Genomic DNA, 23,957 nt, shown 5'->3' with positions numbered 1-23,957 from the left:
ATTGTTCTCTCTTTCCCTGTCATTGTTTCACGAGTTTTTAAAAGTAATTGATTTTTATAATGGGGTTTAGCTGCTTTTCACTGCTGTGTTTATGCCGCTTTACACCCACTTGACTCACTTCCAGAGAGATATCAATACATAGGTTTTAAGATTCTTACTAGTCTGATATATTCTTGGGCGGTGAATAGGGGGTGTTGAGTCCAATTCACTGAGCAAGCAGTAGGTCTTGTCTATTACATATTGGGTTTATGGAACGGTATCTGAGCTAATTTGAAACCCTTGTTTTATGCATCACCCCACCTCACCTTTCCCGTTAAGCAGCCATAGTGTGTTTTCTAAACGTGTGACTCTGTTCTGTTTTGTAATTCAGTTCAAGGGTAGCGGTTTTTACATTCCCTCTATAAGTGATATCTTATGATAAGTGTCTTTTTCTGTGTGACTTATTTCACTTAGAATCGTCGTACCTAAATCCACTCATGATGCTGCTACTAGCCTTATGACGTTGATTTCATGGCTGAGTGATATTCCATTGTACATAAGGACCACAACTTCTTTATCCATTTTTCTCTTTCCTGGGATATTTAAGGTGTAACGAAATGGAGGTTCTTGTCAACAGAGCAGCCCTAAACTTTGGGGTGCCAGTGTCTTGCAGATTTTTAGTTTTCCCAATTTATACGCTCATGAGTGGAAGTGCCCTATGCTCTCTAAGCTCAGTTTTTTAGATGTTTCAGGACATACCGTACACTTCTCCAGAGTGGCTGTTGGCAATTTACATCCCTCCCGTCAGCGTAGCCAGGCTCCCCTTTCTCCATGGCCTGTCCTGCATTTCTGGTTTTGACACTTTATTCAGCATGGCCCTTTTGACCGATGGGAAGAGAGACTTCTTTGTAGCGCTGATTGTCCTTTCCAGGTTGCTTGGTTGGCCAAAAAGGGCGTATGCGTTTTTTCCTGAATATATTCAGGAAAAAACGCATACGCACTTTTTGGCCAACGGCATCATTGTCGAGGATTTGCCGCTTTCCTGTGCTTTAAAGGGCATTCGAATCTCATATACTGAAATCTGTTTCCTGCAATTATGCCTTGTTTTCAAATCCTCTTCGTTGCCTTCCCTCAATATATTTGTGGACGAGAGTGACCATTTATAAGTCTGCAGGTTTGTGAATTGCAGTGCCCCTGAGCTCCATTTTTCAACTCGCTTTCTTGGGAGCTGGCCGCAAAAGCGCAGGATTGCTTCAGGCCCTATTCTGGTCCGGGCGGCAGGCTGAGCCTGTGGTTAATTCTTCTTCCTGATGGGAAAATAGAGTGACCTGTGCCTGTCCCAACACCTAGAGCTAGTCTCTCATTGGTTCTCCCTCTTCCCGTTCATCCTCAGGAAAAATTGCAACCTGTACGGAACAGGAGGTTAAAGGTGCTGATTCTCCAAGGAGGGAGATTGCTAGTAAAGCGGCTGGAATGGCGAACCCGAGCACAAGGAGATGAGAAATGAGGTGCGTTTTGGAAACCTTTCCCGATCACACGGTGTACCATCTTCTGGGTTTCTCATGCATGTTTTCGATGTAGAAAGATGCCCTTGAACCTGGAGATTTGGGACCCATGGGATGGGTACCACGTAATATTACTTTAAAGGGTCTGCGTTTCCTCACCCAACCTCACCAAACCTCTCAGCCCGAAGAGTGTCCACCCTTATGTCTCAATCAGCTGTGGGTCTAGATATGGTCAATCCAGGTGGCATCACAGCCCCTGCACGAATTTTGTAAGACTTGTTCTCTCCTTCACTGTCTTTGTTTCACGGGTTTTTAAAAGAAATTGATTTTTATAATGGGGTTTAGCTGCTTTTCACTGCTGTGTTTATGCCGCTTTACACCCACTTGACTCACTTACAGAGAGATATCAATACATAGGTTTTAAGATTCTTACTAGTCAGATATATTCTTGGGCGGTGAATAGGTGGTGTTGAGTCCAATTCACTGAGCAGGCAGTAGGTCTTGTCTATTACATATTGGATTTATGGAACGGAATCTGAGCTAATTTTAAACCCTTGTTTTATGCATCACCCCACCTCATCTTTCCCGTTAAGCAGCCATAGTGTGTTTTCTAAACGTGTGACTCTGTTCTGTTTTGTAATTCAGTTCAAGGGTAGTGGTTTTTACATTCCCTCTATAAGTGATATCTTAAGATGAGTGTCTTTTTCTGTGTGACTTATTTCACTTAGAATCGTCGTACCTAAATCCACTCATCATGCTGCTACTAGCCTTATGACGTTGATTTCATGGCTGAGTGATATTCCATTTTACATAAGGACCACAACTTCTTTATCCATTTTTCTCTTTCCTGGGATATTTAAGGTGTAACGAAATGGAGGTTCTTGTCAACAGAGCAGCCCTAAACTTTGGGTTGCCTGTGTCTTGCTGATTTTTAGTTTTCCCAATTTATACGCTCATGAGTGGAAGTGCCCTATGCTCTCTAAGCTCAGTTTTTTAGATGTTTCAGGACATACCGTACACTTCTCCAGAGTGGCTGTCGGCAATTTACATCCTGTCCATCAGCGTAGCCAGGCTCCCGTTCCTCCATGGCCTGTCCTGCATTTCTGGTTTTGACACTTTATTCAGCATGGCCCTTTTGACCGATGGGAAGAGAGACTTCTTTGTAGCGCTGATTGGCCTTTCCAGGTTGCTTGGTTGGCCAAAAAGGGCGTATGCGTTTTTTCCTGAATATATTCAGGAAAAAACGCATACGCCCTTTTTGGCCAATGGCATCATTGTCGATGTTTTGCCGCTTTTCCTGTTCTTTAAAGGTGATTCGAATCTCCCTCCTGAAATCAGTTTCCTGCAATTCTGCCTTGCTTTCAAATCCTCTTCGTTGCCTTCCCTCAATATATTTGTGGACGAGAGTGATCATTTATAAGTCTGCAGGTTTGCGAATTGCAGTGCCCCTGAGCTCCATTTTTCAACTCGCTTTCTTGGGAGCTGGCCGCAAAAGCGCAGGATTGCTTCAGGCCCTATTCTGGTCCCGGGCGGCAGGCTGAGCCTGTGGTTAATTCTTCTTCCTGATGGGAAAATAGAGTGACCTGTGCCTGTCCCAACACCTAGAGCTAGTCTCTCATTGGTTCTCCCTCTTCCCTTTCATCCTCAGGAAAAATTGCAACCTGTACGGAACAGGAGGTTAAAGGTGCTGATTCTCCAAGGAGGGAGATTGCTAGTAAAGCGGCTGGAATGGCGAACCCGACCACAAGGAGATGAGAAATGTGGTGCGTTTTGGAAACCTTTCCCGATCACACGGTGTACCATCTTCTGGGTTTCTCATGCATGTTTTCGATGTAGGAAGATGCCCTTGAACTTGGAGATTTGGGACCCATGGGATGGGTACCACGTAATATTATTTTAAAGGGTCTGCGTTTCCTCACCCAACCTCACCAAACCTCTCAGCCCCAAGAGTGTCCACCCTTATGTCTCAATCAGCTGTGGGTCTAGATATGGTCAATCCAGGTGGCATCACAGCCCCTGCACGAATTTTGTAAGACTTGTTCTCTCCTTCACTGTCTTTCTTTCACGGGTTTTTAAAAGAAATTGATTTTTATAATGGGGTTTAGCTGCTTTTCACTGCTGTGTTTATGCCGCTTTACACCCACTTGACTCACTTACAGAGAGATATCAATACATAGGTTTTAAGAGTCTTAGTAGTCAGATATATTCTTGGTCGGTGAATAGGTGGTGTTGAGTCCAATTCACTGAGCAGGCAGTAGGTCTTGTCTATTACATATTGGATTTATGGAACGGTATCTGAGCTAATTTTAAACCCTTGTTTTATGCATCACCCCACCTCACCTTTCCCGTTAAGCAGCCATAGTGTGTTTTCTAAACGTGTGACTCTGTTCTGTTTTGTAATTCAGTTCAAGGGTAGCGGTTTTTACATTCCCTCTATAAGTGATATCTTAAGATGAGTGTCTTTTTCTGTGTGACTTATTTCACTTAGAATCGTCGTACCTAAATCCACTCATCATGCTGCTACTAGCCTTATGACGTTGATTTCATGGCTGAGTGATATTCCATTGTACATAAGGACCACAACTTCTTTATCCATTTTTCTCTTTCCTGGGATATTTAAGGTGTAACGAAATGGAGGTTCTTGTCAACAGAGCAGCCCTAAACTTTGGGTTGCCTGTGTCTTGCTGATTTTTAGTTTTCCCAATTTATACGCTCATGAGTGGAAGTGCCCTATGCTCTCTAAGCTCAGTTTTTTAGATGTTTCAGGACATACCGTACACTTCTCCAGAGTGGCTGTCGGCAATTTACATCCCGCCCATCAGCGTAGCCAGGCTCCCGTTTCTCCATGGCCTGTCCTGCATTTCTGGTTTTGACACTTTATTCAGCATGGCCCTTTTGACCGATGGGAAGAGTGACTTCTTTGTAGTGCTGATTGGCCTTTCCAGGTTGCTTGGTTGGCCAAAAAGGGCGTATGCGTTTTTTCCTTAATATATTCAGGAAAAAACGCATACGCCCTTTTTGGCCAACGGCATCATTGTCGAGGTTTTGCCGCTTTTCGTGTGCTTTAAAGGCGATTCGAATCTCCCTCCTGAAATATGTTTCCTTCAATTCTCCCTTGCTTTCAAATCCTCTTCGTTGCCTTCCCTCAATATATTTGTGGACGAGAGTGTTCATTTATAAGTCTGCAGGTTTGTGAATTGCAGTGCCCCTGAGCTCCATTTTTCAACTCGCTTTCTTGGGAGCTGGCCGCAAAAGCGCAGGATTGCTTCAGGCCCTATTCTGGTCCCGGGCGGCAGGCTGAGCCTGTGGTTAATTCTTCTTCCTGATGGGAAAATAGAGTGACCTGTGCCTGTCCCAACACCTAGAGCTAGTCTCTCATTGGTTCCCTCTCTTTCCGTTCATCCTCAGGAAAAATTGCAACCTGTACGGAACAGGAGGTTAAAGGTGCTGATTCTCCAAGGAGGGAGATTGCTAGTAAAGCGGCTGGAATGGCGAACCCGAGCACAAGGAGATGAGAAATGAGGTGCGTTTTGGAAACCTTTCCCGATCACACGGTGTACCATCTTCTGGGTTTCTCATGCATGATATCGATGTAGGAAGATGCCCTTGAACCTGGAGATTTGGGACCCATGGGATGGGTACCACATAATATTACTTTAAAGGGTCTGCGTTTCCTCAACCAACCTCACCAAACCTCTCAGCCCCAAGAGTGTCCACCCTTATGTCTCAATCAGCTGTGGGTCTAGATATGGTCAATCCAGCTGGCATCACAGCCCCTGCACGAATTTTGTAAGACTTGTTCTCTCCTTCACTGTCTTTGTTTCACGGGTTTTTAAAAGTAATTGATTTTTATAATGGGGTTTAGCTGCTTTTCACTGCTGTGTTTATGCCGCTTTACACCCACTTGACTCACTTACAGAGAGATATCAATACATAGGTTTTAAGAGTCTTAGTAGTCAGATATATTCTTGGGCGGTGATTAGGGGGTGTTGAGTCCAATTCACTGAGCAAGCAGTAGGTCTTGTCTATTACATATTGGGTTTATGGAACGGTATCTGAGCTAATTTGAAACCTTTGTTTTATGCATCACCCGACCTCACCTTTCCCGTTAAGCAGCCATAGTGTGTTTTCTAAACGTGTGACTCTGTTCTGTTTTGTAATTCAGTTCAAGGGTAGCGGTTTTTACATTCCCTCTATAAGTGATATCTTATGATAAGTGTCTTTTTCTGTGTGACTTATTTCACTTAGAATCGTCGTACCTAAATCCACTCATCATGCTGCTACTAGCCTTATGACGTTGATTTCATGGCTGAGTGATATTCCATTGTACATAAGGACCACAACTTCTTTATCCATTTTTCTCTTTCCTGGGATATTTAAGGTGTAACGAAGTGGAGGGTCTTGTCAACAGAGCAGCCCTAAAGTTTGGGGTGCCTGTGTCTTGCTGATCTTTAGTTTTCCCAATTTATACGCCCATTAGTGGAAGTGCCCTATGCTCTCTAAGCTGAGTTTTTTGGATGTTCCAGGACACACCGTACACTTCTCCAGAGTGGCTGATGGCAATTTACATCCCGCCCGTCAGCGTAGCCAGGCTCCCGTTTCTCCATGGCCTGTCCTGCATTTCTGGTTTTGACACTTTATTCAGCATGGCCCTTTTGACCGATGGGAAGAGAGCCTTCTTTGTAGCGCTGATTGTCCTTTCCAGGTTGCTTGGTTGGCCAAAAAGGGCGTATGCGTTTTTTCCTGAATATATTCAGGAAAAAACGCATACGCCCTTTTTGGCCAAGGGCATCATTGTCGAGGTTTTGCCGCTTTTACTGTGCTTTAAAGGCGATTCGAATCTCCCTCCTGAAATCTGTTTCCTGCAATTCTGCCTTGCTTTCAAATCCTCTTCGTTGCCTTCCCTCCATATATTTGTGGACGAGAGTTATCATTTATAAGTCTGCAGGTTTGTGAATTGCAGTGCCCCTGAGGTCCATTTTTCAACTCGCTTTCTTGGGAGCTGGCCACAAAAGCGCAGGATTGCTTCAGGCCCTACTCTGGTCCCGGGCGGCAGGCTGAGCCTGTGGTTAATTCTTCTTCCTGATGGGAAAATAGAGTGACCTGTGCCTGTCCCAACACCTAGAGCTAGTCTCTCATTGGTTCCCCCTCTTCCCGTTCATCCTCAGGACAAATTGCAACCTGTACGGAACAGGAGGTTAAAGGTGCTGATTCTTCAAAGAGGGAGATTGCTAGTAAAGCGGCTGGAATGGCGAACCCGAGCACAAGGAGATGAGAAATTAGGTGCGTTTTAGAAACGTTTCCCGATCACACGGTGTATCATCTTCTGGGTTTCTCATGCATGTTTTCGATGTAGGAAGATGCCCTTGAACCTGGAGATTTAGGACCCATGGGATGAGTACCACGCAGTATTATTTTAAAGGGTCTGCGTTTGCTCACCCAACCTCACCAAACCTCTCAGCCACAAGAGTGTCTACCCTTATGTCTCAATCAGATGTGGGTCTAGATATGTTCAATCCAGGTGGCATCACAGCCCCTGAACGAATTTTGGAAGAATTTCTCTCTCTTTCACTGTCTTTGTTTCACGGGTTTTTAAAAGTAATTGATTTTTATAATGGGGTTTAGCTGCTTTTCACTGCTGTGTTTATGCCGCTTTACACCCACTTGACTCACTTACAGAGAGATATCAATACATAGGTTTTAAGATTCTACTAGTCAGATATATTCTTGGGCAGTGAATAGGGGGTGTTGAGTCCAATTCACTGAGCTAGGAGTAGATCTTGTCTATTACATATTGGGTTTATGGAACGGTATCTGAGCTAATTTGAAACCCTTGTTTTATGCATCACCCCACCTCACCTTTCCCGTTAAGCAGCCATAGTGTGTTTTCTAAACGTGTGACTCTGTTCTGTTTTGTAATTCAGTTCATGGGTAGCGGTTTTTACACTCCCTCTATAAGTGATATCTTTTGATAAGTGTCTTTTTCTGTGTGACTTATTTCACATAGAATCGTCGTACCTAAAACCACTCATCATGCTGCTACTAGCTTTATGACGTTGATTTCATGGCTGAGTGATATTCCATTGTACATAAGGACCACAACTTCTTTATCCATTTTTCTCTTTCCTGGGATATTTAAGGTGTAATGAAGTGGAGGTTCTTGTCAACAGAGCAGCCCTAAACTTTGGGGTGCCTGTGTCTTGCTGATTTTTAGTTTTCCCAATTTATACGCCCATAAGTGGAAGTGCCCTATGCTCTCTAAGCTGAGTTTTTCAGATGTTTCAGGACACACGGTAGACTTCTCCAGAGTGGCTGTTGTCAATTTACATCTCGCCCATCAACGTAGCAAGGCTCCCGTTTCTCCATGGCCTGTCCTGCATTTCTGGTTTTGACACTTTATTCAGCATGGCCCTTTTGACCGATGGGAAGCGAGACTTCTTTGTAGCGCTGATTTGCCTTTCCAGGTTGCTTGGTTGGCCAAAAAGGGCGTATGCGTTTTTTCCTGAATATATTCAGGAAAAAACGCATACGCCCTTTTTGGCCAAGGGCATCATTGTCGAGGTTTTGCCGCTTTTCCTGTGCTTTAAAGGCGATTCGAATCTCCCTCCTGAAATCTGTTTCCTGCAATTCTGCCTTGCTTTCAAATCCTCTTCGTTGCCTTCCCTCCATATATTTGTGGACGAGAGTGATCATTTATAAGTCTGCAGGTTTGTGAATTGCAGTGCCTCTGAGCTCCATTTTTCAACTCGCTTTCTTGGGCGCTGGCCGCAAAAGCGCAGGATTTCTTCAGGCCCTATTCTGGTCCCGGGCGGCAGGCTGAGCCTGTGGTTAATTCTTCTTCCTGATGGGAAAATAGAGTGACCTGTGCCTGTCCCAACACTTAGAGCTAGTTTCTCATTGGTTCCCCCTCTTCCCGTTCATCCTCAGGACAAATTGCAACCTGTACGGAACAGGAGGTTAAAGGTGCTGATTCTTCAAAGAGGGAGATTGCTAGTAAAGCGGCTGGAATGGCGAACCCGAGCACAAGGAGATGAGAAATTAGGTGCGTTTTAGAAACGTTTCCCGATCACACGGTGTACCATCTTCTGGGTTTCTCATGCATGTTTTCGATGTAGCAAGATGCCCTTGAAACTGGAGATTTGGGACCCATGGGATGAGTACCACGCAGTATTACTTTAAAGGGTCTGCGTTTGCTCACCCAACGTCACCTAAACTCTCAGCCCCAAGAGTGTCCACCCTTATGTCTCAATCAGCTGTGGGTCTAGATATGGTCAATCCAGGTGGCATCACAGCCCCTGAACGAATTTTGTAAGAATTTCTCTCTCTTTCACTCTCTTTGTTTCATGGGTTTGTAAAAGTAATTGATTTTTATAATGGGGTTTAACTGCTTTTCACTGCTGTGTTTATGCCGCTTTACACCCACTTGACTCACTTACAGAGAGATATCAATACATAGGTTTGAAGATTCTTACTAGTCAGATATATTCTTGGGCAGTGAATAGGGGGTGTTGAGTCCAATTCACTGAGCTAGAAGTAGATCTTGTCTATTACATATTGGGTTTATGGAACGGTATCTGAGCTAATTTGAAACCGTTGTTTTATGCATCACCCCACCTCACCTTTCCCGTTAAGCAGCCATAGTGTGTTTTCTAAACGTGTGACTCTGTTCTGTTTTGTAATTCAGTTCATGGGTAGCGGTTTTTACACTCCCTCTATAAGTGATATCTTTTGATAAGTGTCTTTTTCTGTGTGACTTATTTCACTTAGAATCGTCGTACCTAAAACCACTCATCATGCTGCTACTAACCTTATGACGTTGATTTCATGGCTGAGTGATATTCCATTGTACATAAGGACCACAACTTCTTTATCCATTTTTCTCTTTCCTGGGATATTTAAGGTGTAAAGAAGTCGAGGTTCTTGTCAACAGAGCAGCCCTAAACTTTGGGGTGCCTGTGTCTTGCTGATTTTTCGTTTTCCCAATTTATACGCCCATGAGTGGAAGTGCCCTATGCTCTCTAAGCTGAGTTTTTTAGATGTTTCAGGACACACCGTACACTTCTCCAGAGTGGCTGTTGGCAATTTACATCCTGCCCAACAGAGTAGCAAGGCTCCCGTTTCTTCATGGCCTGTCCTGCATTTCTGGTTTTGAGACTTTACTCAGCATGGCCCTTTTGACCGATGGGAAGCGAGACTTCTTTGTAGCGCTGATTTGCCTTTCCAGGTTGCTTGGTTGGCCAAAAAGGGCGTATGCGTTTTTTCCTGAATATATTCAGGAAAAAACGCATACGCCCTTTTTGGCCAAGGGCATCATTGTCGAGGTTTTGCCGCTTTTCCTGTGCTTTAAAGGCGATACGAATCTCCCTCCTGAAATCTCTTTCCTGCACTTCTGCCTTGCTTTCAAATCCTCTTCGTTGCCTTCCCTCAATATATTAGTGAACGAGAGTGATTATTTATAAGTCTGCAGGTTTGTGAATTGCAGTGCCCCTGAGCTCCATTTTTCAACTCGCTTTCTTGGGAGCTGGCCGCAAAAGCGCAGGATTGCTTCAGGCCGTACTCTGGTCCCGGGCGGCAGGCTGAGCCTGTGGTTAATTCTTCTTCCTGATGGGAAAATAGAGTGACCTGTGCCTGTCCCAACACCTAGAGCTAGTCTCTCATTGGTTCCCCCTCTTCCCGTTCATCCTCAGGACAAATTGCAACCTGTACGGAACAGGAGGTTAAAGGTGCTGATTCTTCAAAGAGGGAGATTGCTAGTAAAGCGGCTGGAATGGCGAACCCGAGCACAAGGAGATGAGAAATGAGGTGCGTTTTAGAAACGTTTCCCGATCACACGGTGTACCATCTTCTGGGTTTCTCATGCATGTTTTCGATGTAGGAAGATGCCCTTGAAACTGGAGATTTGGGACCCATGGGATGAGTACCACGCAGTATTACTTTAAAGGGTCTGCGTTTGCTCACCCAACCTCACCTAACCTCTCAGCCCCAAGAGTGTCCACCCTTATGTCTCAATCAGCTGTGGGTCTAGATATGTTCAATCCAGGTGGCATCACAGCCCCTGAACGAATTTTGTAAGAATTTCTCTCTCTTTCACTCTCTTTGTTTCACGGGTTTTTAAAAGTAATTGATTTTTATAATGGGGTTTAACTGCTTTTCACTGCCGTGTTTATGCCGCTTTACACCCACTTGACTCACTTACAGAGAGATATCAATACATAGGTTTTAAGATTCTTACTAGTCAGATATATTCTTGGGCAGTGAATAGGGGGTGTTGAGTCCAATTCACTGAGCTAGGAGTAGATCTTGTCTATTACATATTGGGTTTATGGAACGGTATCTGAGCTAATTTGAAACCCTTTTTTTATGCATCACCCCACCTCACCTTTCCCGTTAAGCAGCCATAGTGTGTTTTCTAAACGTGTGACTCTGTTCTGTTTTGTAATTCAGTTCATGGGTAGCGGTTTTTACACTCCCTCTATAAGTGATATCTTTTGATAAGTGTCTTTTTCTGTTTGACTTATTTCACTTAGAATCGTCGTACCTAAAACCACTCATCATGCTGCTACTAGCCTTATGACGTTGATTTCATGGCTGAGTGATATTCCATTGTACATAAGGACCACAACTTCTTTATCCATTTTTCTCTTTCCTGGGATATTTAAGGTGTAACGAAGTGGAGGGTCTTGTCAACAGAGCAGCCCTAAACTTTGGGGTGCCTGTGTCTTGCTGATCTTTAGTTTTCCCAATTTATACGCCCATGAGTGGAAGTGCCCTATGCTCTCTAAGCTGAGTTTTTTGGATGTTCCAGGACACACCATACACTTCTCCAGAGTGGCTGTTGGCAATTTACATCCCGCCCGTCAGCGTAGCCAGGCTCCCGTTTCTCCATGGCCTGTCCTGCATTTCTGGTTTTGACACTTTATTCAGCATGGCCCTTTTGACCGATGGGGAGAGAGACTTCTTTGTAGCGCTGATTGGCCTTTCCAGGTTGCTTGGTTGGCCAAAAAGGGCGTATGCGTTTTTTCCTGAATATATTCAGGAAAAAACGCATACGCCCTTTTTGGCCAACGGCATCATTGTCGAGGTTTTGCCGCTTTCCTGTGCTTTAAAGGGCATTCGAATCTCATCTACTGAAATCTGTTTCCTGCAATTCTGCCTTGTTTTCAAATCCTCTTCGTTGCCTTCCCTCAAGATATTTGTGGACGAGAGTGACCATTTATAAGTCTGCAGGTTTGTGAATTGCAGTGCCCCTGAGCTCCATTTTTCAACTCGCTTTCTTGGGAGCGGGCCACAAAAGCACAGGATTGCTTCAGGCCCTATTCTGGTCCCGGGCGGCAGGCTGAGCCTGTGGTTAATTCTTCTTCCTGATGGGAAAATAGAGTGACCTGTGCCTGTCCCAACACCTAGAGCTAGTCTCTCATTGGTTCTCCCTCTTCCCGTTCATCCTCAGGAAAAATTGCAACCTGTACGGAACAGGAGGTTAAAGGTGCTGATTCTCCAAGGAGGGAGATTGCTAGTAAAGCGGCTGGAATGGCGAACCCGACCACAAGGAGATGAGAAATGAGGTGCGTTTTGGAAACCTTTCCCGATCACACGGTGTACCATCTTCTGGGTTTCTCATGCATGTTTTCGATGTAGGAAGATGCCCTTGAACCTGGAGATTTGGGACCCATGGGATGGGTACCACATAATATTACTTTAAAGGGTCTGCGTTTCCTCAACCAACCTCACCAAACCTCTCAGCCCCAAGAGTGTCCACCCTTATGTCTCAATCAGCTGTGGGTCTAGATATGGTCAATCCAGGTGGCATCACAGCCCCTGCACGAATTTTGTAAGACTTGTTCTCTCCTTCACTGTCTTTGTTTCACGGGTTTTTAAAAGTAATTGATTTTTATAATGGGGTTTAGCTGCTTTTCACTGCTGTGTTTATGCCGCTTTACACCCACTTCACTCACTTACAGAGAGATATCAATACATAGGTTTTAAGAATCTTAGTAGTCAGATATATTCTTGGGCAGTGAATAGGGGGTGTTGAGTCCAATTCACTGAGCTAGGAGTAGATCTTGTCTATTACATATTGGGTTTATGGAACGGTATCTGAGCGAATTTGAAACCCTTGTTTTATACATCACCACACCTCACATTTCCCGTTAAGCAGCCATAGTGTGTTTTCTAAACGTGTGACTCTGTTCTGTTTTGTAATTCAGTTCAAGGGTAGCGGTTTTTACACTTCCTCTATAAGTGATATCTTATGATAAGTGTCTTTTTCTGTGTGACTTATTTCACTTAGAATCGTCGTACCTAAATCCACTCATCATGCTGCTACTAGCCTTATGACGTTGATTTCATGGCTGAGTGATATTCCATTGTACATAAGGACCACAACTTCTTTTTCCATTTTTCTCTTTCCTGGGATATTTAAGGTGTAAAGAAGTCAAGGTTCTTGTCAACAGAGCAGCCCTAAACTTTGGGGTGCCTGTGTCTTGCTGATTTTTCGTTTTCCCAATTTATACGCCCATGAGTGGAAGTGCCCTATGCTCTCTAAGCTGAGTTTTTTAGATGTTTCAGGACACACCGTACACTTCTCCAGAGTGGCTGTTGGCAATTTACATCCTGCCCAACAGAGTAGCAAGGCTCCCGTTTCTTCATGGCCTGTACTGCATTTCTGGTTTTGAGACTTTACTCAGCATGGCCCTTTTGACCGATGGGAAGCGAGACTTCTTTGTAGCGCTGATTTGCCTTTCCAGGTTGCTTGGTTGGCCAAAAAGGGCGTATGCGTTTTTTCCTGAATATATTCAGGAAAAAACGCATACGCCTTTTTTGGCCAAGGGCATCATTGTCGAGGTTTTGCCGCTTTTCCTGTGCTTTAAAGGCGATACGAATCTCCCTCCTGAAATCTCTTTCCTGCAATTCTGCCTTGCTTTCAAATCCTCTTCGTTGCCTTCCCTCAATATATTTGTGAACGAGAGTGATTATTTATAAGTCTGCAGGTTTGTGAATTGCAGTGCCCCTGAGCTCCATTTTTCAACTCGCTTTCTTGGGAGCTGGCCGCAAAAGCGCAGGATTGCTTCAGGCCGTACTCTGGTCCCGGGCGGCAGGCTGAGCCTGTGGTTAATTCTTCTTCCTGATGGGAAAATAGAGTGACCTGTGCCTGTCCCAACACCTAGAGCTAGTCTCTCATTGGTTCCCCCTCTTCCCGTTCATCCTCAGGACAAATTGCAACCTGTACGGAACAGGAGGTTAAAGGTGCTGATTCTTCAAAGAGGGAGATTGCTAGTAAAGCGGCTGAAATGGCGAACCCGAGCACAAGGAGATGAGAAATTAGGTGCGTTTTAGAAACGTTTCCCGATCACACGGTGTACCATCTTCTGGGTAGCTCATGCATGTTTTCGATGTAGGAAGATGCCCTTGAACCTGGAGATTTGGGACCCATGGGATGAGTACCACGCAGTATTACTTTAAAGGGTCTGCGTTTGCTCACCCAACCTCACCAAACCTCTCAGCCCCAAGAGTGTCCACCCTTATGTCTCAATCAGCTGTGGGTCTAGATATGGTCAATCCAGGTGGCATCAGAGCCCCTGAACAAATTTTGTAAGAATTTCTCTCTCTTTCACTGTCTTTGTTTCACGGGTTTTTAAAAGTAATTGATTTTTATAATGGGGTTTAACTGCTTTTCACTGCTGTGTTTTTGCCGCTTTACACCCACTTGACTCACTTACAGAGAGATATCAATACATAGGTTTTAAGATTCTTAGTAGTCAGATATATTCTTGGGCAGTGAATAGGGGGTGTTGAGTCCAATTCACTGAGCTAGGAGTAGGTCTTGTCTATTACATATTGGGTTTATGGAATGGTATCTGAGCTAATTTGAAACCCTTGTTTTATGCATCACCCCACCTCACCTTTCCCGTTAAGCAGCCATAGTGTGTTTTCTAAACGTGTGACTCTGTTCTGTTTTGTAATTCAGTTCAAGGGTAGCGGTTTTTACACTTCCTCTATAAGTGATATCTTATGATAAGTGTCTTTCTCTGTGTGACTTATTTCACTTAGAATCGTCGTACCTAAATCCACTCATCATGCTGCTACTAGCCTTATGACGTTGATTTCATGGCTGAGTGATATTCCATTGTACATAAGGACCACAACTTCTTTATCCATTTTTCTCTTTCCTGGGATATTTAAGGTGTAACGAAGTGGAGGTTCTTGTCAACAGAGCAGCCCTAAACTTTGGGGTGCCTGTGTCTTGCTGATTTTTCGTTTTCCCAATTTATACGCCCATGAGTGGAAGGGCCCTATGCTCTCTAAGCTGAGTTTTTTAGATGTTTCAGGACACACCGTACACTTCTCCAGAGTGGCTGTTGGCAATTTACATCCTGCCCAACAGAGTAGCAAGGCTGCCGTTTCTCCATGGCCTGTCCTGCATTTCTGGTTTTGAGACTTTACTCAGCATGGCCCTTTTGACCGATGGGAAGCAATACTTCTTTGTAGCGCTGATTTGCCTTTCCAGGTTGCTTGGTTGGCCAAAAAGGGCGTATGCGTTTTTTCCTGAATATATTCAGGAAAAAACGCATACGCCCTTTTTGGTCAAGGGCATCATTGTCGAGGTTTTGCCGCTTTTCCTGTGCTTTAAAGGCGATTCGAATCTCCCTCCTGAAATCTGTTTCCTGCAATTCTGCCTTGCTTTCAAATCCTTTTCGTTGCCTTCCCTCCATATATTTGTGGACGAGAGTGATCATTTATAAGTCTGCAGGTTTGTGAATTGCAGTGCCCCTGAGCTCCATTTTTCAACTCGCTTTCTTGGGAGCTGGCCGCAAAAGCGCAGGATTGCTTCAGGCCGTACTCTGGTCCCGGGCGGCAGGCTGAGCCTGTGGTTAATTCTTCTTCCTGATGGGAAAATAGAGTGACCTGTGCCTGTCCCAACACCTAGAGCTAGTCTCTCATTGGTTCCCCCTCTTCCCGTTCATCCTCAGGACAAATTGCAACCTGTACGGAACAGGAGGTTAAAGGTGCTGATTCTTCAAAGAGGGAGATTGCTAGTAAAGCGGCTGAAATGGCGAACCCGAGCACAAGGAGATGAGAAATTAGGTGCGTTTTAGAAACGTTTCCCGATCACACGGTGTACCATCTTCTGGGTAGCTCATGCATGTTTTCGATGTAGGAAGATGCCCTTGAACCTGGAGATTTGGGACCCATGGGATGAGTACCACGCAGTATTACTTTAAAGGGTCTGCGTTTGCTCACCCAACCTCACCAAACCTCTCAGCCCCAAGAGTGTCCACCCTTATGTCTCAATCAGCTGTGGGTCTAGATATGGTCAATCCAGGTGGCATCAGAGCCCCTGAACAAATTTTGTAAGAATTTCTCTCTCTTTCACTGTCTTTGTTTCACGGGTTTTTAAAAGTAATTGATTTTTATAATGGGGTTTAACTGCTTTTCACTGCTGTGTTTTTGCCGCTTTACACCCACTTGACTCACTTACAGAGAGATATCAATACATAGGTTTTAAGATTCTTACTAGTCAGATATATTCTTGGGCAGTGAATAGGGGGTGTTGAGTCCAATTCACTGAGTTAGGAGTAGGTCTTGTCTATTACATATTGGGTTTATGGAACGGTATCTGAGCTAATTTGAAACCCTTGTTTTATGCATCACCCCACCTCACCTTTCCCGTTAAGCAGCCATAGTGTGTTTTCTAAACGTGTGACTCTGTTCTGTTTTGTAATTCAGTTCAAGGGTAGCGGTTTTTACACTTCCTCTATAAGTGATATCTTATGATAAGTGTCTTTCTCTGTGTGACTTATTTCACTTAGAATCGTCGTACCTAAATCCACTCATCATGCTGCTACTAGCCTTATGACGTTGATTTCATGGCTGAGTGATATTCCATTGTACATAAGGACCACAACTTCTTTATCCATTTTTCTCTTTCCTGGGATATTTAAGGTGTAACGAAGTGGAGGTTCTTGTCAACAGAGCAGCCCTAAACATTGGGGTGCCTGTGTCTTGCTGATTTTTCGTTTTCCCAATTTATACGCCCATGAGTGGAAGGGCCCTATGCTCTCTAAGCTGAGTTTTTTAGATGTTTCAGGACACACCGTACACTTCTCCCGAGTGGCTGTTGTCAATTTACATCTCGCCCATCAGCGTAGCAAGGCTCCCGTTTCTCCATGGCCTGTCCTGCATTTCTGGTTTTGACACTTTATTCAGCATGGCCCTTTTGACCGATGGGAAGCAATACTTCTTTGTAGCGCTGATTTGCCTTTCCAGGTTGCTTGGTTGGCCAAAAAGGGCGTATGCGTTTTTTCCTGAATATATTCAGGAAAAAACGCATACGCCCTTTTTGGTCAAGGGCATCATTGTCGAGGTTTTGCCGCTTTTCCTGTGCTTTAAAGGCGATTCGAATCTCCCTCCTGAAATCTGTTTCCTGCAATTCTGCCTTGCTTTCAAATCCTTTTCGTTGCCTTCCCTCCATATATTTGTGGACGAGAGTGATCATTTATAAGTCTGCAGGTTTGTGAATTGCAGTGCCCCTGAGCTCCATTCTTCATCTCGCTTTCTTGGGCGCTGGCCGCAAAAGCGCAGGATTTCTTCAGGCCCTATTCTGGTCCCGGGCGGCAGGCTGAGCCTGTGGTTAATTCTTCTTCCTGATGGGAAAATAGAGTGACCTGTGCCTGTCCCAACACTTAGAGCTAGTCTCTCATTGGTTCCCCCTCTTCCCGTTCATCCTCAGGACAAATTGCAACCTGTACGGAACAGGAGGTTAAAGGTGCTGATTCTTCAAAGAGGGAGATTGCTAGTAAAGCGGCTGGAATGGCGAACCCGAGCACAAGGAGATGAGAAATGAGGTGCGTTTTAGAAAAGTTTCCCGATCACACGGTGTACCATCTTATGGGTTTCTCATGCATGTTTTCGATTTAGGAAGATGCCCTTCAACCTGGAGATTTGGGACCCATGGGATGAGTACCACGCAGTATTATTTTAAAGGGTCTGCGTTTGCTCACCCAACCTCACCAAACCTCTCAGCCACAAGAGTGTCCACCCTTATGTCTCAATCAGCTGTGGGTCTAGATATGGTCAATCCAGGTGGCATCACAGCCCCTGAACGAATTTTGTAAGAATTTCTCTCTCTTTCACTGTCTTTGTTTCACGGGTTTTTAAAAGTAATTGATTTTTATAATGGGGTTTAACTGCTTTTCACTGCTGTGTTTATGCCGCTTTACACCCACTTGACTCACTTACAGAGAGATATAAATACATAGGTTTTAAGATTCTTACTAGTCAGATATATTCTTGGGCAGTGAATAGGGGGTGTTGAGTCCAATTCACTGAGCTAGGAGTAGGTCTTGTCTATTACATATTGGGTTTATGGAACGGTATCTGAGCTAATTTGAAACCCTTGTTTTATGCATCACCCCACCTCACCTTTCCCGTTAAGCAGCCATAGTGTGTTTTCTAAACGTGTGACTCTGTTCTGTTTTGTAATTCAGTTCAAGGGTAGCGGTGTTTACACTCCCTCTATAAGTGATATCTTATGATAAGTGTCTTTTTCTGTGTGACTTATTTCACTTAGAATCGTCGTACCTAAATCCACTCATCATGCTGCTGCTAGCCTTATGACGTTGATTTCATGGCTGAGTGATATTCCATTGTACATAAGGACCACAACTTCTTTATCCATTTTTCTCTTTCCTGGGATATTTAAGGTGTAACGAAGTGGAGGTTCTTGTCAACAGAGCAGCCCTAAACTTTGGGGTGCCTGTGTCTTGCTGATTTTTAGTTTTCCCAATTTATACGCCCATAAGTGGAAGTGCCCTATGCTCTCTAAGCTGAGTTTTTTAGATGTTTCAGGACACACCGTACACTTCTCCAGAGTGGCTGTTGTCAATTTACATCTCGCCCATCAGCGTAGCAAGGCTCCCGTTTCTCCATGGCCTGTCCTGCATTTCTGGTTTTGACACTTTATTCAGCATGGCCCTTTTGACCGATGGGAAGCGAGACTTCTTTGTAGCGCTGATTTGCCTTTCCAGGTTGCTTGGTTGGCCAAAAAGGGCGTATGCGTTTTTTCCTGAATATATTCAGGAAAAAACGCATACGCCCTTTTTGGCCAAGGGCATCATTGTCGAGGTTTTGCCGCTTTTCCTGTGCTTTAAAGGCGATTCGAATCTCCCTCCTGAAATCTGTTTCCTGCAATTCTGCCTTGCTTTCAAATCCTCTTCGTTGCCTTCCCTCAATATATTTGTGGACGAGAGTGATCATTTATACGTCTGCAGGTTTGTGAATTGCAGTGCCCCTGAGCTCCATTTTTCAACTCGCTTTCTTGGGAGCTGGCCGCAAAAGCGCAGGATTGCTTCAGGACCTACTCTGGTCCCGGGCGGCAGGCTGAGCCTGTGGTTAATTCTTCTTCCTGAAGGGAAAATACAGTGACCTGTGCCTGTCCCAACACCTAGAGCTAGTCTCTCATTGGTTCCCCCTCTTCCCGTTCATCCTCAGGACAAATTGCAACCTGTACGGAACAGGAGGTTAAAGGTGCTGATTCTCCAAGGAGGGAGATTGCTTGTAAAGCGGCTGGAACGGCGAACCCGCGCACAAGGAGATGAGAAATGTTGTGCGTTTTAGAAACCTTTCCCGATCACACGGTGTACCATCTTCTGGGTTTCTCATGCATGTTTTCGATGTAGGAAGATGCCCTTGAACCTGGAGATTTGGGACCCATGGGATGGGTACCACATAATATTACTTTAAAGGGTCTGCGTTTCCTCACCCAACCTCACCAAACCTCTCAGCCCCAAGAGTGTCCACCCTTATGTCTCAATCAGCTGTGGGTCTAGATATGGTCAATCCAGGTGGCATCACAGCCCCTGCACGAATTTTGTAAGACTTGTTCTCTCCTTCACTGTCTTTGTTTCACGGGTTTTTAAAAGTAATTGATTTTTATAATGGGGTTTAGCTGCTTTTCACTGCTGTGTTTATGCCGCTTTACACCCACTTGACTCACTTACAGAGAGATATCAATACATAGTTTTTAAGATTCTTACTAGTCAGATATATTCGTGGTCGGTGAATAGGTGGTGTTGAGTCCAATTCACTGAGCAGGCAGTAGGTCTTGTCTATTACATATTGGATTTATGGAACGGTATATGAGCTAATTTTAAACCCTTGTTTTATGCATCACCCCACCTCACCTTTCCCGTTAAGCAGCCATAGTGTGTTTTCTAAACGTGTGACTCTGTTCTGTTTTGTAATTCAGTTCAAGGGTAGCGGTTTTTACATTCCCTCTATAAGTGATATCTTATGATAAGTGTCTTTTTCTGTGTGACTTATTTCACTTAGAATCGTCGTACCTAAATCCACTCATCATGCTGCTCCTAGCCTTATGACGTTGATTTCATGGCTGAGTGATATTCCATTGTACATAAGGACCACAACTTCTTTATCCATTTTTCTCTTTCCTGGGATATTTAAGGTGTAACGAAGTGGAGGTTCTTGTCAACAGAGCAGCCCTAAACTTTGGGGTGCCTGTGTCTTGCTGATTTTTAGTTTTCCCAATTTATACGCCCATAAGTGGAAGTGCCCTATGCTCTCTAAGCTGAGTTTTTTAGATGTTTCAGGACACACCGTACACTTCTCCAGAGTGGCTGTTGTCAATTTACATCTCGCCCATCAGCGTAGCAAGGCTCCCGTTTCTCCATGGCCTGTCCTGCATTTCTGGTTTTGACACTTTATTCAGCATGGCCCTTTTGACCGATGGGAAGCGAGACTTCTTTGTAGCGCTGATTTGCCTTTCCAGGTTGCTTGGTTGGCCAAAAAGGGCGTATGCGTTTTTTCCTGAATATATTCAGGAAAAAACGCATACGCCCTTTTTGGCCAAGGGCATCATTGTCGAGGTTTTGCCGCTTTTCCTGTGCTTTAAAGGCGATTCGAATCTCCCTCCTGAAATCTGTTTCCTGCAATTCTGCCTTGCTTTCAAATCCTCTTCGTTGCCTTCCCTCAATATATTTGTGGACGAGAGTGATCATTTATACGTCTGCAGGTTTGTGAATTGCAGTGCCCCTGAGCTCCATTTTTCAACTCGCTTTCTTGGGAGCTGGCCGCAAAAGCGCAGGATTGCTTCAGGCCCTACTCTGGTCCCGGGCGGCAGGCTGAGCCTGTGGTTAATTCTTCTTCCTGATGGGAAAATACAGTGACCTGTGCCTGTCCCAACACCTAGAGCTAGTCTCTCATTGGTTCCCCCTCTTCCCGTTCATCCTCAGGACAAATTGCAACTTGTACGGAACAGGAGGTTAAAGGTGCTGATTCTCCAAGGAGGGAGATTGCTTGTAAAGCGGCTGGAACGGCGAACCCGCGCACAAGGAGATGAGAAATGAGGTGCGTTTTAGAAACCTTTCCCGATCACACGGTGTACCATCTTCTGGGTTTCTCATGCATGTTTTCGATGTAGGAAGATGGCATTGAACCTGGAGATTTGGGACCCATGGGATGGGTACCACGCAGTATTACTTTAAAGGGTCTGCGTTTGCTCACCCAACCTCACCATACCTCTCAGCCCCAAGAGTGTCCACCCTTATGTCTCAATCAGCTGTGGGTCTAGATATGGTCAATCCAGGTGGCATCATAGCCCCTGAACGAATTTTGTAAGAATTTCTATCTCTTTCACTGTCTTTGTTTCACGGGTTTTTAAAAGTAATTGATTTTTATAATGGGGTTTAGCTGCTTTTCACTGCTGTGTTTATGCCGCTTTACACCCACTTGACTCACTTACAGAGAGATATCAATACATAGGTTTTAAGATTCTTACTAGTCAGATATATTCTTGGGCGGTGAATAGGGGGTGTTGAGTCCAATTCACTGAGCTAGGAGTAAGTCTTGTCTATTACATATTGGGTTTATGGAACGGTATCTGAGCTAATTTGAAACCCTTGTTTTATGCATCACCCCACCTCACCTTTCCCGTTAAGTAGCCATAGTGTGTTTTCTAAACGTGTGACTCTGTTCTGTTTTGTAATTCAGTTCAAGGGTAGCGGTGTTTACAATCCCTCTATAAGTGATATCTTATGATAAGTGTCTTTTTCTGTGTGACTTATTTCACTTAGAATCGTCGTACCTAAATCCACTCATCATGCTGCTGCTAGCCTTATGACGTTGAGTTCATGGCTGAGTGATATTCCATTGTACATAAGGACCACAACTTCTTTATCCATTTTTCTCTTTCCTGGGATATTTAAGGTGTAACGAAGTGGAGGTTCTTGTCAACAGAGCAGCCCTAAACTTTGGGGTGCCTGTGTCTTGCTGATTTTTAGTTTTCCCAATTTATACGCCCATAAGTGGAAGTGCCCTATGCTCTCTAAGCTGAGTTTTTTAGATGTTTCAGGACACACCGTACACTTCTCCAGAGTGGCTGTTGTCAATTTACATCTCGCCCATCAGCGGAGCAAGGCTCCCGTTTCTCCATGGCCTGTCCTGCATTTCTGGTTTCGACACTTTATTCAGCATGGCCCTTTTGACCGATGGGAAGCGAGACTTCTTTGTAGCGCTGATTTGCCTTTCCAGGTTGCTTGGTTGGCCAAAAAGGGCGTATGCGTTTTTTCCTGAATATATTCAGGAAAAAACGCATACGCCCTTTTTGGCCAAGGGCATCATTGTCGAGGTTTTGCCGCTTTTCCTGTGCTTTAAAGGCGATTCGAATCTCCCTCCTGAAATCTGTTTCCTGCAATTCTGCCTTGCTTTCAAATCCTCTTCGTTGCCTTCCCTCAATATATTTGTGGACGAGAGTGATCATTTATACGTCTGCAGGTTTGTGAATTGCAGTGCCCCTGAGCTCCATTTTTCAACTCGCTTTCTTGGGAGCTGGCCGCAAAAGCGCAGGATTGCTTCAGGACCTACTCTGGTCCCGGGCGGCAGGCTGAGCCTGTGGTTAATTCTTCTTCCTGATGGGAAAATACTGTGACCTGTGCCTGTCCCAACACTTAGAGCTAGTCTCTCATTGGTTCCCCCTCTTCCCGTTCATCCTCAGGACAAATTGCAACCTGTACGGAACAGGAGGTTAAAGGTGCTGATTCTCCAAGGAGGGAGATTGCTTGTAAAGCGGCTGGAATGGCGAACCCGCGCACAAGGGAGATGAGAAATGAGGTGGGTTTTAGAAACCTTTCCCGATCACACGGTGTACCATCTTCTGGGTTGCTCATGCATGTTTTCGATGTAGGAAGATGGCATTGAACCTGGAGATTTGGGACCCATGGGATGGGTACCACGCAGTATTACTTTAAAGGGTCTGCGTTTGCTCACCCAACCTCACCAAACCTCTCAGCCCCAAGAGTGTCCACCCTTATGTCTCAATCAGCTGTGGGTCTAGATATGGTCAATCCAGGTGGCATCACAGCCCCTGAACGAATTTTGTAAGAATTTCTATCTCTTTCACTGTCTTTGTTTCACGGGTTTTTAAAAGTAATTGATTTTTATAATGGGGTTTAGCTGCTTTTCACTGCTGTGTTTATGCCGCTTTACACCCACTTGACTCACTTACAGAGAGATATCAATACATAGGTTTTAAGATTCTTACTAGTCAGATATATTCTTGGGCGGTGAATAGGGGGTGTTGAGTCCAATTCACTGAGCTAGGAGTAAGTCTTGTCTATTACATATTGGGTTTATGGAACGGTATCTGAGCTAATTTGAAACCCTTGTTTTATGCATCACCCCACCTCACCTTTCCCGTTAAGCAGCCATAGTGTGTTTTCTAAACGTGTGACTCTGTTCTGTTTTGTAATTCAGTTCAAGGGTAGCGGTGTTTACACTCCCTCTATAAGTGATATCTTATGATAAGTGTCTTTTTCTGTGTGACTTATTTCACTTAGAATCGTCGTACCTAAATCCACTCATCATGCTGCTGCTAGCCTTATGACGTTGATTTCATGGCTGAGTGATATTCCACTGTACATAAGGACCACAAGTTCTTTATCCATTTTTCTCTTTCCTGGGATATTTAAGGTGTAACGAAGTGGAGGTTCTTGTGAACAGAGCAGCCCTAAACTTTGGGGTGCCTGTGTCTTGCTGATTTTTAGTTTTCCCAATTTATACGCCCATAAGTGGAAGTGCCCTATGCTCTCTAAGCTGAGTTTTTTAGATGTTTCAGGACACACCGTACACTTCTCCAGAGTGGCTGTTGTCAATTTACATCTCGCCCATCAGCGTAGCAAGGCTCCCGTTTCTCCATGGCCTGTCCTGCATTTCTGGTTTTGACACTTTATTCAGCATGGCCCTTTTGACCGATGGGAAGCGAGACTTCTTTGTAGCGCTGATTTGCCTTTCCAGGTTGCTTGGTTGGCCAAAAAGGGCGTATGCGTTTTTTCCTGAATATATTCAGGAAAAAACGCATACGCCCTTTTTGGCCAAGGGCATCATTGTCGAGGTTTTGCCGCTTTTCCTGTGCTTTAAAGGCGATTCGAATCTCCCTCCTGAAATCTGTTTCCTGCAATTCTG

The sequence above is a fragment of the Balaenoptera physalus genome (genome assembly GCF_965194825.1).
Source record: "Balaenoptera physalus genome assembly, chromosome: 8".
Taxonomy (NCBI): domain Eukaryota; kingdom Metazoa; phylum Chordata; class Mammalia; order Artiodactyla; family Balaenopteridae; genus Balaenoptera; species Balaenoptera physalus.
The sequence above is the reverse complement of the archived record's forward strand: the minus strand, read 5'-3'. Positions refer to the sequence as shown.